The following is a 12610-nucleotide window of genomic DNA, read 5'->3' as shown; positions in this document are numbered from 1 at the left end:
CCTTGTGATCACATGTGAGCAGCTCCACCTGACATGATGTTAGTCTTCCAGTCCATCTAGGCTGCCTGAAAAAGAGAGCACCCTTGGTATTTAAGGTGTAAATGAACCGTCTGCCTGACCCATTCCCAGGGTGACCTTACACTTATGAAAGTAACCCTGCAGAATTTAGCAAACCAAACCAGCACTACTCCAAAGATGACACCAACACTGCACTAACAAAGGTTGGAAGCTGGTGACCTGTTTGACCCACATAGTGTTCTAAAAACAAACAAGCAAACTTGGACTAACATTTAGATGTTCGGGAGTATAAGTAAAATTTTGAACTTCTGATTTCTCTTAAAATTGCAAGATCATCCGTGGCAGGAATAGTTAGAGTCAAATAGCTTCTGTACCCTCCAATCCTCTTTCCAGCTCCCTTAGCTATGCTGTACACTATCCATATGCTTGTATTACCTACCACTGTGCAAGTTGCTGGTACCTACCTGGTCTCTGGAGGCTTTTGAGTGTGCCAGCCCTGACCTAAAGAAGGGGCAAGAGGTGGAACTGGTAGGGAGTTGGTGTGCTCAGTTGATTTTGTGGACAGAGATGGGTTTTAAATCCCTTAAACCCTGGCTCTGCCACTATTTGGAAGCTTGAGGGAATGGAAGGTGGTAAGAGCTGTGATTTGGGACCTATACTAATAGATAAAAGAGCACGCAGGAGAATAACACCAAGTATCGAACACTTGCCTTTGCAATTGTACAGCGACTATTAATGCTTCTAGCAAAGGGTATTCTCAGTGTATCACTGGGCTAGAATAATGAAGTAGTCAATATGTCCTATTCTGAAGTTTCACCTCGACTGTCTACAGTTGACTTTGACTAATTTTGTATAGAAGACTTACATTTCTTAGGATGTGAAAATTTTAGTTGGCAGTGGATGTTTCACATTAATCAAGATTATATTTTCATTACGACATATATCTGATTAAGTTACAAAAGCCAGTGCTTAGAATAAACTTTCTATTTATGACATTACTGGGCCCTAAAAAGTAAGCGCTGGTGGTGGTCATTTTTTTTGTTTGTTTTTTGGCTTTTTTTGTTTTTTAATTAAAATGAGTAAAATAAAATTTCCCCAGAGTCTTGAAACACCCTTTGAACTAATGGAGACTCAGAGAATTGATAAGATTCAACTCCATTCCTGGTTTTCAGGCACCCGTAACATCCTGAACCCATTGCTGTGTTGATTTCGACTTCTAGCAAACCTATAGGTCAGGGTAGAACTGCCCCACAGGGTTTCCAAGGCTGGAATCTTTACAGAAGCAGACTGCCACATTTTTCTCCTGTGAAGCCACTGGTGGGTTCAAACTGCCAACCTTTTGATTAGCAGCCGAGAGCTTAAACACTGCACTACCATGGTTCCTTATAACATCCTGAGTATCCCCTTTTATACCAATCTTACAGCCTTATGGTCTGTGCGCCCCATGATGACAGGCATGGTTTCTGTCTCATTCTCTGCTTGATCCCCAGTGCTCACCTATTGCTTGATATAGAGAGATATACGGTAGCAGATGCACAATAAGCATTTGTTGAATTAACAAATAGTGCTACTTGGAGGGCTTTCTTTACCGCTGCTGTTGCTGGTAGTCTTGCTTCTGCCTGTATGTTTGAGAGTCCGATACACCAGATTCCATTGCTTTCATACTGCTGTTGCACCCGTTACAGGAGTCCTGGTGGTGCCGTGGTTAAGCACTTGGCTGCTAACCCAAAGGTCAGTGGTTAGAACACACCAGGAGCTCCATGGTAGAAAGATGTGGCAGTCTGCTTCTACAAAGATTTACAGCCTTGGAAAGCCTGCGGGGCAGTTCTGCTCCGTCCTACAGGTTGCTGTGAGTTGGAATGGACTCAACCAACAGTAATGAGACTCCACGCATCACTGGTGACCCCAGGCAATTTACTTAACCTGAGGAACCACTTGTTTTCATCTGTATGCAAATAGCTTTCTTTGTTCCCCTCTGAAGCCAGGACTAGTGACAATGCAAGAGGTAGATCCTGGAGATGATAAAAGAGAACCTAGGGGAGAGCTCCATTTCCCCATGCTTCTATCTTCCCTTTGCCTTCATCCTACGAACCTATAGGCCTACTTCCTCCAGGGATCACAGTAGTTTTTGAGCCTCTTTAAGAATCACAGTGAACTCAGATACAATTCATTTTTCACTTTTCCCTACTCTCACTCCTTATGCCTACTGCTGTGGTTAAGCCCTCAATATTTCTCTCCACAAAATCTAGAACTGGGGGTAAAAGAGAGTACTGGCATTGGCCACTTTTTTTAGCATGATCATGTGCAATACTGTGAAAATGTGATTGGAACATCAAACTTCTCAGGCTCAGGAAAGCCATTGACTATTTTTTGCCCAGTACATTTAGGTTTGGAGCCCTGGTGGCACAGTGGTTAAGGAGCTGGACTGCTAATCAACAGGTTGGCAGTTCGAATCCACCAGCTGCTCCTTGGAAATTGTATGGGGCGGTTCTGCTCTGTCCTATAGGGTTGCTATGAGTCTGCATCGACTTGACGGGGTAGCCATACCTTCCATGTCTTAAAGTCATTGTTGTTGTCGTTGGTTGCTGTCGAGTTCATTCTGACTAATGGCGACCTCAAGTGTGCAGAGTAGAACTGTTCCATAGGATTTTCAAGGCTGTGACCTTTCAGAAGCATATTGCCGGGCCTTATTTTCAAGGTGCCTCTGGGTGGCTTTGAACCACCAACCGTTTAGTTCGTAGTCCAGCACTTAACCATTTGCACCACACAAGGACTCCTGTGTCTTAGATAAACATTAAGGGTAGCAGCCAGGTATAATGGAAAGAGTATGGACTTTGGAGCCAGAACTGATTTCAGTACACTTAAACCTCTGCGGTACCAGTCATCGGTAGACCTTAAGCAAGTTACATAATGAGGAACCACGGGTCCTCATCTCTAACTCCTCCTGTGGTATAGTCTAAAGATTAAATAGGATCTGAGGATTGAACAGCCAGAGACCTATGACAGTTAGATAGATGTTAACCAGTACTTGTTGGTTAATGATATCTTGCTACAATTGCACGTAATATTGATGTCATTAATATTACTGCTTGGATTTTATCAGTTACTCTGCTAAAGATGTAGTGACAAGGTACACTGGGTAGTGAAAAGAGCACTGGACTAGAGTCAGATGGCCTGGGTCTAGATCTAGTCCTGTTCCCCATGGACTATGTATAGTTGGGCAGGTCACGGAAATTCTGAGCTTCATTGTATAATGAAGGCAGTAGTATCCCACAGGATTGTTGGGAAGGCCCAGAATAGATACTACACAAGAAAACTGTGCATGCAGTGTAACACTGAGCCCTAATGGTGCCACTGTTAAGAGCTCGGCTAATAACCAAAAGGTCGGCAGTTCGAATCCACCAGCCACTTCTTGGAAACCCTATGGGGCAGTTCTGCTCTGTCCTTTAGGGTCACTGTGAGTCAGAATCAACTCCACGGCACTGAGTCATTTGTCGAGTTTACAGTGTAACACACAGTGCATGTGTGTGGGGAGGCTGCTGCTTTGGTCACAAGAATGCTACCTCCATCCACATGGTATCAAAAAGGGACCTAAGGGTCCTTCTTCAGTACCTTGGGATGAGAGTCACCTTAGTGGGGAATTGGAAGTGATTAGAGATGGCTGAGTCCCTACTATTCCCTTGCTCCTCCCAGGCCCAATTTCGTCTTCATGATCTTTGTTTGCCCTGACCAATATGGAGACCATTCTCTTTATTATAAGAAATGGAAGCCAGCTTTCATCTGGAACTGGGCTCAATTTTCACTGTTTTTCTGAGAACATTGCACTCACTTCCCCAAACCATAACTCTGTCCCCATCTTGTTTTCTTCTTGCTTTGAGCATAGCTAAAATACCTTTTTTGTTGTCTTCAGCATTTTGTGCCTCTCTTAACTGCACCCTTCATAGTTACATATGATCTTCAGGTTCATTCATAGTTTTGTTGTTATTCATCTTTCTCCCAAAGCTAAATTTGAGTTTTTCAGAGAGCTCCCATTATATATCAGCACATTAGTATTTCCTTAGGTAATGACTTTTTTCCCAGGGGCTTTTTTCACCACCCTCTTCAGGGAATTTCCATGGTTAGGCCCACCCTTCTTTCCTGATAATCCCTTCAGAATTTTAGCAGTGGTCTCATAGCTAAGGTTTTGAAACTTGCCGTCCTTAAAGCCAGGGGCAGATGTTCCTTTGTGCCTACAACCCCCTTTCCTCACTATTGCAAATCCTAAGATACTATGCTCATTCCCTCCTACTTTCTCATGTTAACCAAGACTTGCCTTTAAACCTGGACTGTGACTATTTTAAATAGCTTTATCTCCTTTTTGTTCAAAGGAGCCTCCTTTGCTGTCTACATTATTGTAAATTCAGTGGAGTCAGTGAATTTTTTAAAAAAAACGTAGGTGGCATTTTATAGTTTATTTATGAGAAGAAAGGTCCAGGGAAGCCACCTCTCTGCTATGACGACAGGAAGCTAAAGGCTGGCTGGAATTTGTTTCCTGGCTGCTTGCTTCCTGTTTATAGCCCTTGCCCCTTTTACTGTTTATCCCATGCTGAGAGTGGGAGAGCACCATCTGCAGAGCACCCTCAGATCTGATCATTCATTGTTTGGATCCATGGAAGTTCCTGGCTATTTGAGGCACATGCTTTCAGGTTGTACCTTTCCTGGGTAAACTGAACATGAAGAGGAAATTGGTGTATTTCCTTTGTATTCAGCCAACTTTTCCTAAAAAGTCATCCTTTTGAGAGTTTATATGTTTGTTTATTATTATTGCTGCTCTTTGGCTAAGATTTTAGATGGGGTGGTTTATAGGGAAAATATGACTTTTATAGATTTGATTTCTTCTTACCATCTTAGAGACTTTTTGGCTTTCCTATGAATGTAAAATATGTCAATATGCTACATATATAGGAACAGTTGATCCTTTCATCTCTGTCATTTCACTTATCTATAACATCATTATCTTTAAGGAAGAGGTTTTTTTTTTTTTTTAAACAGCTTTATTGAGATATAATTCACATACCATACAATTCACCCACCTCAAATGTGCAATTCAGTGGTTTTTGGTATATTTGCAGAATTGTGCAGCCATCACCACAATCAATTTTAGAATAAAGGAAGGTTGTACATTTTAATGTACAACCTTCAAGGCTGCAATAAGAGGATCTATTGCACATTAACCCCTGGGGGAAACACTACATTTATCCTGTATAATTTCACTGAGTTCATTTTAGGGAGGGAAGCCTACTTGTTTAACCTGTGCTCTTCAAAATCAAAAGCCTGAAGCAGCACAGGCTGTTGGGGCAAACTTCTGACCATTGCTATAGTTGTGATGGGGGTTCCCCAAGAGTTGGAGAGGACTGACAAATCTACACATCAACAACTTTTTGCTGTGGCTTGCCTAGCTGTGGGAGGACTAACAGAGGTGGAAGTGGCTTCTGCTGGTGGTTCCTAATAGAGTTTCCATGAAGTTGACTCTATTGCCTATGCCCAAGGGCCTGAATGGGAGTGCTTGGCACATGGTGGATACTCAGTAAATGTGTGAACTAAATTAGGGTTATATATGAGAAAGCAAGGACTGGAAGTGGCCATGGAAGGCTGTCATGGATACTGGAGTGAGTCACCCTCATCTCTCACCTGGCCATCTAGAGTCTCTCCAGTTCTTTACGTAATAACCGGAATGACCTTTTAAAATTGTTTTTCCCCTCCTTTAAATATTTTGATTATGTTCTACTGCCCTTAGGATAAAGGTCAAAATCTTTAACATTGCCTACATGACCCTTCAGGTACTACCTAATTCTTCTGTCTTTACTCTCTCTTTTCTCTTACTCATCTTGAGCCAGCAACAACTAGTCTTCATCTCTATTTCTTAGAGGTTATTATACATACTGTTCCCTCTGCCTGGCTGATACCCACTTTTCCTTTAGGCCAGAACTTGATCATGACATTTGTAGGAAGGCTTTATCTTTCAGTGGAGCTTATTCCTTCCCCATCAGTCATTGTCATAATACCATATACCATTCTGCTGTGGCATTTAATATCACTGGAATGAAATAATGCTTTGTTTAACATCCATCTACCCTGTTAGACTGTGGGCATGCCCCATGAGGGCAATGCCTGTGTCTTTCATGTTAGCTACTGTATCTCCAGTACCTGACACACAGTGGGCAGATATTAATTACTTATTTTTGAACGAATGGGTGAATGACTTATTGAATCAACACTGATCGTTTGAGAGGTGGCCAGATGTGAAGCTCACATACCAATCTTTGTCATATTCAACTGTCCATCACAGGGCACTTTGCACAGCTTTCGTGTTCTATTGAGGTAAGAACACTCGCTTGAGTCATAAAGAAATTAAGGCTTTTCTGTTTAGATTATCAAAAAGTTTTCTTTGATATTTATAGTACACTGAAGTTGGACTTAGCCCTAGGCATGATGTGGTCCAACTGGCAGAGGAGAATCTAGAAGAGATTTGGAGACTTTCTCAAGACATTCATCAATTAAGGGCAGCACTGAGTTCTCATGAGACTCCTTTCTTGAGCCTTGCTGTTCACCCAGGGTGTAATGTTCTTCAAAACCTACTTCTTCAATAAAATCCTTTTTCCATGGCCCAAGGTTAGGAATCCCTGAGTTAGATTATAGGTTCCTTAGTGAATTTTATGTATGTTTCAACATTGCAGATAACTTTTCAGGAGCATACACTGCATGGAGCAGGCTGAAATTTGTTATCAAGATTTTCTAGTATGATATGTCATTTTGAACACTGACAAAATGTTTTGAAATTTTTCTACTCTTACAATTGTTTTGCTTTTGATTTTCATTTTTACATTAAGTCTTCATGTAGAAATTTTTTTCAAATCAGTAGGAGCCAGTATAACTCCACTGGATTATACATTAAGTGGAAATGTTTGGCATTTTTAGTGTCATTGTCACCTTTGTTAAAGAACATTGTTATTCTAAATGGCACAGATGCAATTCATGCCTCAGTTTTTACTCCCAAGAAAAAACTGTAACATCTGGGAAGAAATCCTTTCAGGCTTACATTATACACATTTTATGGCCAGTGTTAATCAGTTTTTGGCCAACTGATAAATTGTTCCTGCATTGACATTATCAAAGTTGTACAATACCCAGTGCCGCAGTTCTCGGTGTTTCATCTGCTCAGCATGCCTGAGAGATCTGATACACTCTCGTGGGTAACAGAAGTATCCTAGAACACTCATGGGAGTGGGGTGCTTATGCAGTGTGACCATCAGTATCTGAGGGGGTACGCCCCACGTCCACCCCGACCCCACCCCAAAAATAATCACTGCAGTGGGAAAAAGAGTACTGGCTTGGGAACTGGAAGATCTGAGCCTACTCCTAGCTCTGTTCCCAATCACAGTGTGACCTTTGGCAAATTACTTAAACTTTCAGAGGCTTGATTTCATTGTCATGTGGTAGTAAGAACACCAGCCTAACTACCTCACAGTTTATTGCAGAGATAGAGTATGACAGATAAAGAAGTGCTTTGGAAAGTTATTAGACTGCACAAATGTTGATGTGCGTTATTACCGAGCCTGGTCTGTTTAAATTGTGCTGTTGCCTAACCATATGCCCGAAGCTAATTTTTGGCTATTTTTTTTTTCTTTTCAAATGCCTACTAAGTTGCACTAAGAATCCTTAATAAGGATAGTGAAATAGCTGAAATTAAAACTTAAAAAATAAAAAACAAATCAGCATAGGTGCCGATCTGCCGACATGCTGATTTTGGTTGGTTATTAACCAAGACACACCTACCCACACCCACCCACACACCCACCCACACCCACCCACCCACCCACACCCACACCCACACCCACACCCACACCCACACCCACACCCACACCCACCCCTCAGCTCCTTTTCTATATGTAAATACCTGGATACATTTTCCATTTAAAGGATTTAAGGTTTAAGGTTTTTCCCCTTCAGTTTAGAAAGAGGTGTTTTTACCAGTATCTTTTCTCTGATAATAAAAAGATGTTGAACTTGAAATTGAGTAGAAGGTTAGAATTAAGTTTTACTTATGTTCCTTTGAACAGTGCTTCTGTGAAAAACTGAAACTGTTTATTTAAACACAATAAGGGCAAAACAGGGCACCTGCACTCATTCTGTTTTAATGGTATTTTTAGAAGTGATGCCAAATGAGCACTTAAGATGTGAAAGCTCTGCTGAATCCAGTTTCCTTTATAACTCAAGTCTAGGTCACTTACATATGAAAGATTTTGTAGTGTGAAAAATGAGATCATTAGAAAATGAGTAGTCTCTTTACATGGCCCTTTTTTAAAAAATCTTTTTGTCTACCCTGTGTGGTTCTGAGAAAATTTGTAAAGGGTAAAATCAATTGAATCTCCCTTAGTGCAGCAAAAACACATTTAACTTAAATGAACAGTTTCCTTAAAAATCTGAGGGGTTCTCAGACTTATTAGCCTGACAGACACTGGAGAAACCCCAAGAGTATGGGTCCCAGACACACTTTTAGCTCAGTAATGAAGTCACTCCTGAAATTCACTCTTCAGCCAAAGATTAGACAACCCCATAAAACAAAATGAAACTAAAGGGGCACACCAGCCCGGGAACAAGGACTAGATGGCAAGACGGGATAGGAAAGCTGCCAGTAGGGGACCCATGGGCAAGAACAGAGAGTGTTGACGTGACATGGGGTTGTTAACCATCGTCGTAAAATAATACATGTACTAACTGTTCAATAGAAGCTAGTTTGTTCTGTAAACCTTCATCTAAAGTACAATAATAAATACAGAAGGTGAATAAACTTGTTTTTTTTCTCCTTGTTAAAAAAAAAAAAAAAATCTGAGGAGTTCCCCCCAAAACTATTGTTTAGCACAATTTGGTCATGTTGTCTCACAGAAATTTGTACGTCTGGTGTTTATAACTTGAAATGTGTTATGCAGTATGTGTTGATTATATAGCCTCTCAACTGAGCCTATTGAAGCCTTTTTACTGGTAGAAAAGACACTAGTCTAGAGTCAGCCAATCTGGGGTTTAGGCTTGACTGTACCACTTATTATATAGCTTGAAAGGAGGGTATGTGTGTGTAAATGAAAATGCTTTTGAAAAATGTAAAGCACTCTGCCAATATACAGTGGCACTACTAATACATTGATTTACATGCAAGCATGGATGCTTAATAATTTGAGCTCTTTTGGAAGATGCCTTTTTAGATGGTATAATTAGAATTTTGGAAACCCCAGTGGCATAGCGGTTAAGTGCGACAGCAGCTAACCAAGAGGTCGGCAGTTTGAATCTGCTAGGCGGTCCTTGGAAACTATCAGGCAGTTCTACTCTGCCCTATACGGTCACTATGAGTTGGAATCGACTTGACAGCAGTGGGTTATTATTATTAATTAGAATTTCAGGTGATAAAGGGAATTAATATTTCAGACAAGATAGGGGTAAATTTGGTTGCTTGGTTGAGTTTTTTAAGCAGAAGGAAGAGCTTTCTGTAGGCAGGTCTGCCCTTCTCAGGAGTCTATCCCTAGAATTTATTCCCCTAAACTACCATTTCCTAAAGTGTGCTCCATAAATCATGAGTCCCTTGGCATTTTAATATCTATTTTTACAGAAATACTTGTTCTGCGTCAGATGGGTTTGAAAATGCTTGCTTAAAGAAACTGGTTTATCCTGGGACTTCTTCAAACCTGTTATTTACCAATGTTCATTGTGAAGACCCAAAAAGGATACAATATGCAAATTTTCTCAAATATATTTGATCATGGAACTTTTCTAAAATGTACCACCTCTTGGGAATAATGTTCCAGGGAACCCAGTTGGGAAAACGCTGTTTTCATCTTTCATGCTCAGATTTACAAGCTATATAACCAAAAAACCAAACCCGGTGCCGTTGAGTTGATTCCAACTCATAGCAACCCTATAGGACAGAGTAGAACTGCCCCATAGAGTTTCCAAGGAGCGCCTGGCGGATTCGAACTGCCAACCCTTTGGTTAGCAGCCATAGCACTTGACCACTATGCCACCAGGGTTTCCACACTCTATATAGGCAGTTGATTATTTTTTCTCTAACTTCTTCCTCAGTCCTTTCTTCCCAAATGTGCCCCACACACCATATATTTTCTATCCACAGAGAATTTGGTTTGAGGCAGGGTGACAGCAACTATGTATCCATGATGGTAGTAAGGGGCATTGAAGGTGTGGCTGATTCCTTCAGTATTTATGTAGGCCTTTGTCTTTTGATTATTTGAGACTATTGCATCTTTATTAAATATCACTGTCTACATAAGAGAAAAAATAGTTTTAAAATCAATATACCATTGATAAATAATGTTTTCTTGACTCTGTTTTAGTTTGATGCAGAGAACCAGACAGACTGACTTTTAATTAGCTGATTTGGGGCTAACTATTTAAAGAACATTGTATTTGCTTTGAATGGATGCTATTTAGAATAAACCCATTTTGATTTAATGAGATTTTATCCATTGCATCTTTCTTTGCAAACACTTGAGTACTTCATGTGTTTAATCTTCTCTGTTCACTGGAAACCTGTTGGACCTGACTTTTAGCTAAAGACTATCAAAGGCTTTATGTTTTTAGCTGCATGAGGATTAAAATGACCCAGTAATCATATTAACAGAAGTCTGATAATAGTACTCTTTGTCCCTGGCCACAGGTGGAATATATAAGAAGACTCAATAGCAAAAGAAATGAGAGCTCTGATGGCCTGTTTCCAGACTATTTCTGCTCCTAACCTTAGTCTGGAACATTCATAACCCAGCTTTTATCTTGCTGTTGTTACTGGTCCTTGCCTGATCTCGCTTGAAATCTTCCCAGCTGTAGCTATAACCATGTTTGACGTGACCCTTTGGGATTATGATCATTCTTAATATGAAAACCCTCTGGAGTGACTGAAGTGTTTTTTGTTTTTTTCTTATGTTTGAGTATAGAGGTTATGAGATAAATAATGGGAAAAAGAGCATCACCATTTTTCTAAGTAATTATCTCATAGGATATTCAAGCGCTCTAACCCAGAAGTCAGGTGGTATCAGTTAGTAATTTCTTGGTGAATGCTTATTCTAACTTGGACAAATTGACCCAAACTTCTCATATGGGCAGGGAAACTGAGGCCTGCAATGTTGTGACATAGCCAGTTAATGGATAAAGCCCTTATCTGCACCTCTGCACCCTGAAGGGGTGATGCCATGGCAATTATGAATTCTACAGATTTTCTATGATTTTCTTGTCCTTTGTTCTCCAGATGATACACTTTTATGCAACTAGAACCTTGTTCAGGGCTGATTTATACCCACACCTCGAGCCCCATTCCCAAGCGGCATGGGAGGTAACCAGACTAGAGGTCTGTGGACTGGGCAGGATACTGTCAGCTGACCCTTCTGTGTTCCATAAAAAAGGCCAAGCAGAGCACTCACAGATCTCTGTGCACTCTAGAATATAAACACATGGCAGAGACATTAGCATGGAAGCCCTGCCATGTATTGTAAGCATAATTCAACTGTGGGAAAGACACAGGGGAATTTTAAAACCTTTCATTTCTTAGCACTTGAAAACATGAAAAATGGTAAATCCTATCCTTTGTAAGGTAAAAAGAAAACATAAAATCCAGTTGTTTCCACCTACAGTTTTTTCTTAATTTACCCCAGATTGCTTCTAAGATTAATAACTGAATTTGCTGTATCTGGAAGGTTGTCAATAACTTTGTTGCTAAGGAAAAGCTGTTTTCACATTGCTACTTTAATTTTCTAGGCATCTGTCATCTGCTTTCCAAACAGTGGGATTCCCACTCATAGTCATTTGAAAAACTAAAAATTGATGTTTGAACATTCTTAGTGCTGCCTGCCGGTGAAGAACCTGCTTTGGCCACTGGAAAGGCGCCGTGTTTGATGGGAACGTTAATGAGGTTACTGTGGCGTTTAGGCCTGGGTAGGTATACTCTGTGACACATGCCAAGAAAATTAGGAACATGTTATATTTAAAAGCTTTGAGCACACCAAATAAAAAGGGTTTTCCAGGAAGCCATATTGCTCCAGATGATAGAGCCAGGGCTCTTGCATGGAATGCCAGGCTCTCACTGGAGCCACTAGCTGATGGTGCTCACTGGATTTGAATTACAGGTAGCAGTGACCTTACCATGTCACTCAGGAATTCAGCTGACTTGCTGATAAGGACATAACAGTGGTTGAGCCAGCAGTGATAATGGGGCCAAATCTGGAAACAGGGACACCTGTACCTAACCCTTAATTTTTTAACCACTTGTCCCTTAACTGGAGCCCTGGTGGCACAGTGGTTAAGAGCTCGGCTGCTAACCAAAAGGCTGGCAGTTTGAATCCACCAACTGCTCCTTGGAAATCCTATGGGGTGGTTCTACTCTGCCCTGTAGGGTCACTATGAGTCAGAATTGACTTGATGTCAATGGGTTTGGTTTTGGTTTTTTTGTTCCTTAACTAGTTTTAAAACTTCAAGTTGTCAGTGCACCTGTTTTCCTAGCTATTACATAGTATATGTGTGTATGTATGTGTGTGCATGTATATATATAAAGAGCTTT

The 12610-nt window shown here is 40.7% G+C and overlaps 1 protein-coding gene across 8 annotated transcripts in view; it reads left to right on the top strand.

The window, feature by feature from the left end:
- The window catches only part of CPEB3 (cytoplasmic polyadenylation element binding protein 3), a 219743-nt gene that overhangs the window by 186859 nt on the left and 20274 nt on the right, over positions 1 to 12610 (top strand). The gene's annotated exons all lie outside the window — the stretch shown is intronic.

The sequence above is a fragment of the Elephas maximus genome, chromosome 16, assembly GCF_024166365.1.
Source record: "Elephas maximus indicus isolate mEleMax1 chromosome 16, mEleMax1 primary haplotype, whole genome shotgun sequence".
Taxonomy (NCBI): Eukaryota; Metazoa; Chordata; class Mammalia; order Proboscidea; family Elephantidae; genus Elephas; species Elephas maximus.
Note: the sequence above shows the minus strand (reverse complement) of the source record. Positions and strands in the feature narration are given on the sequence as shown.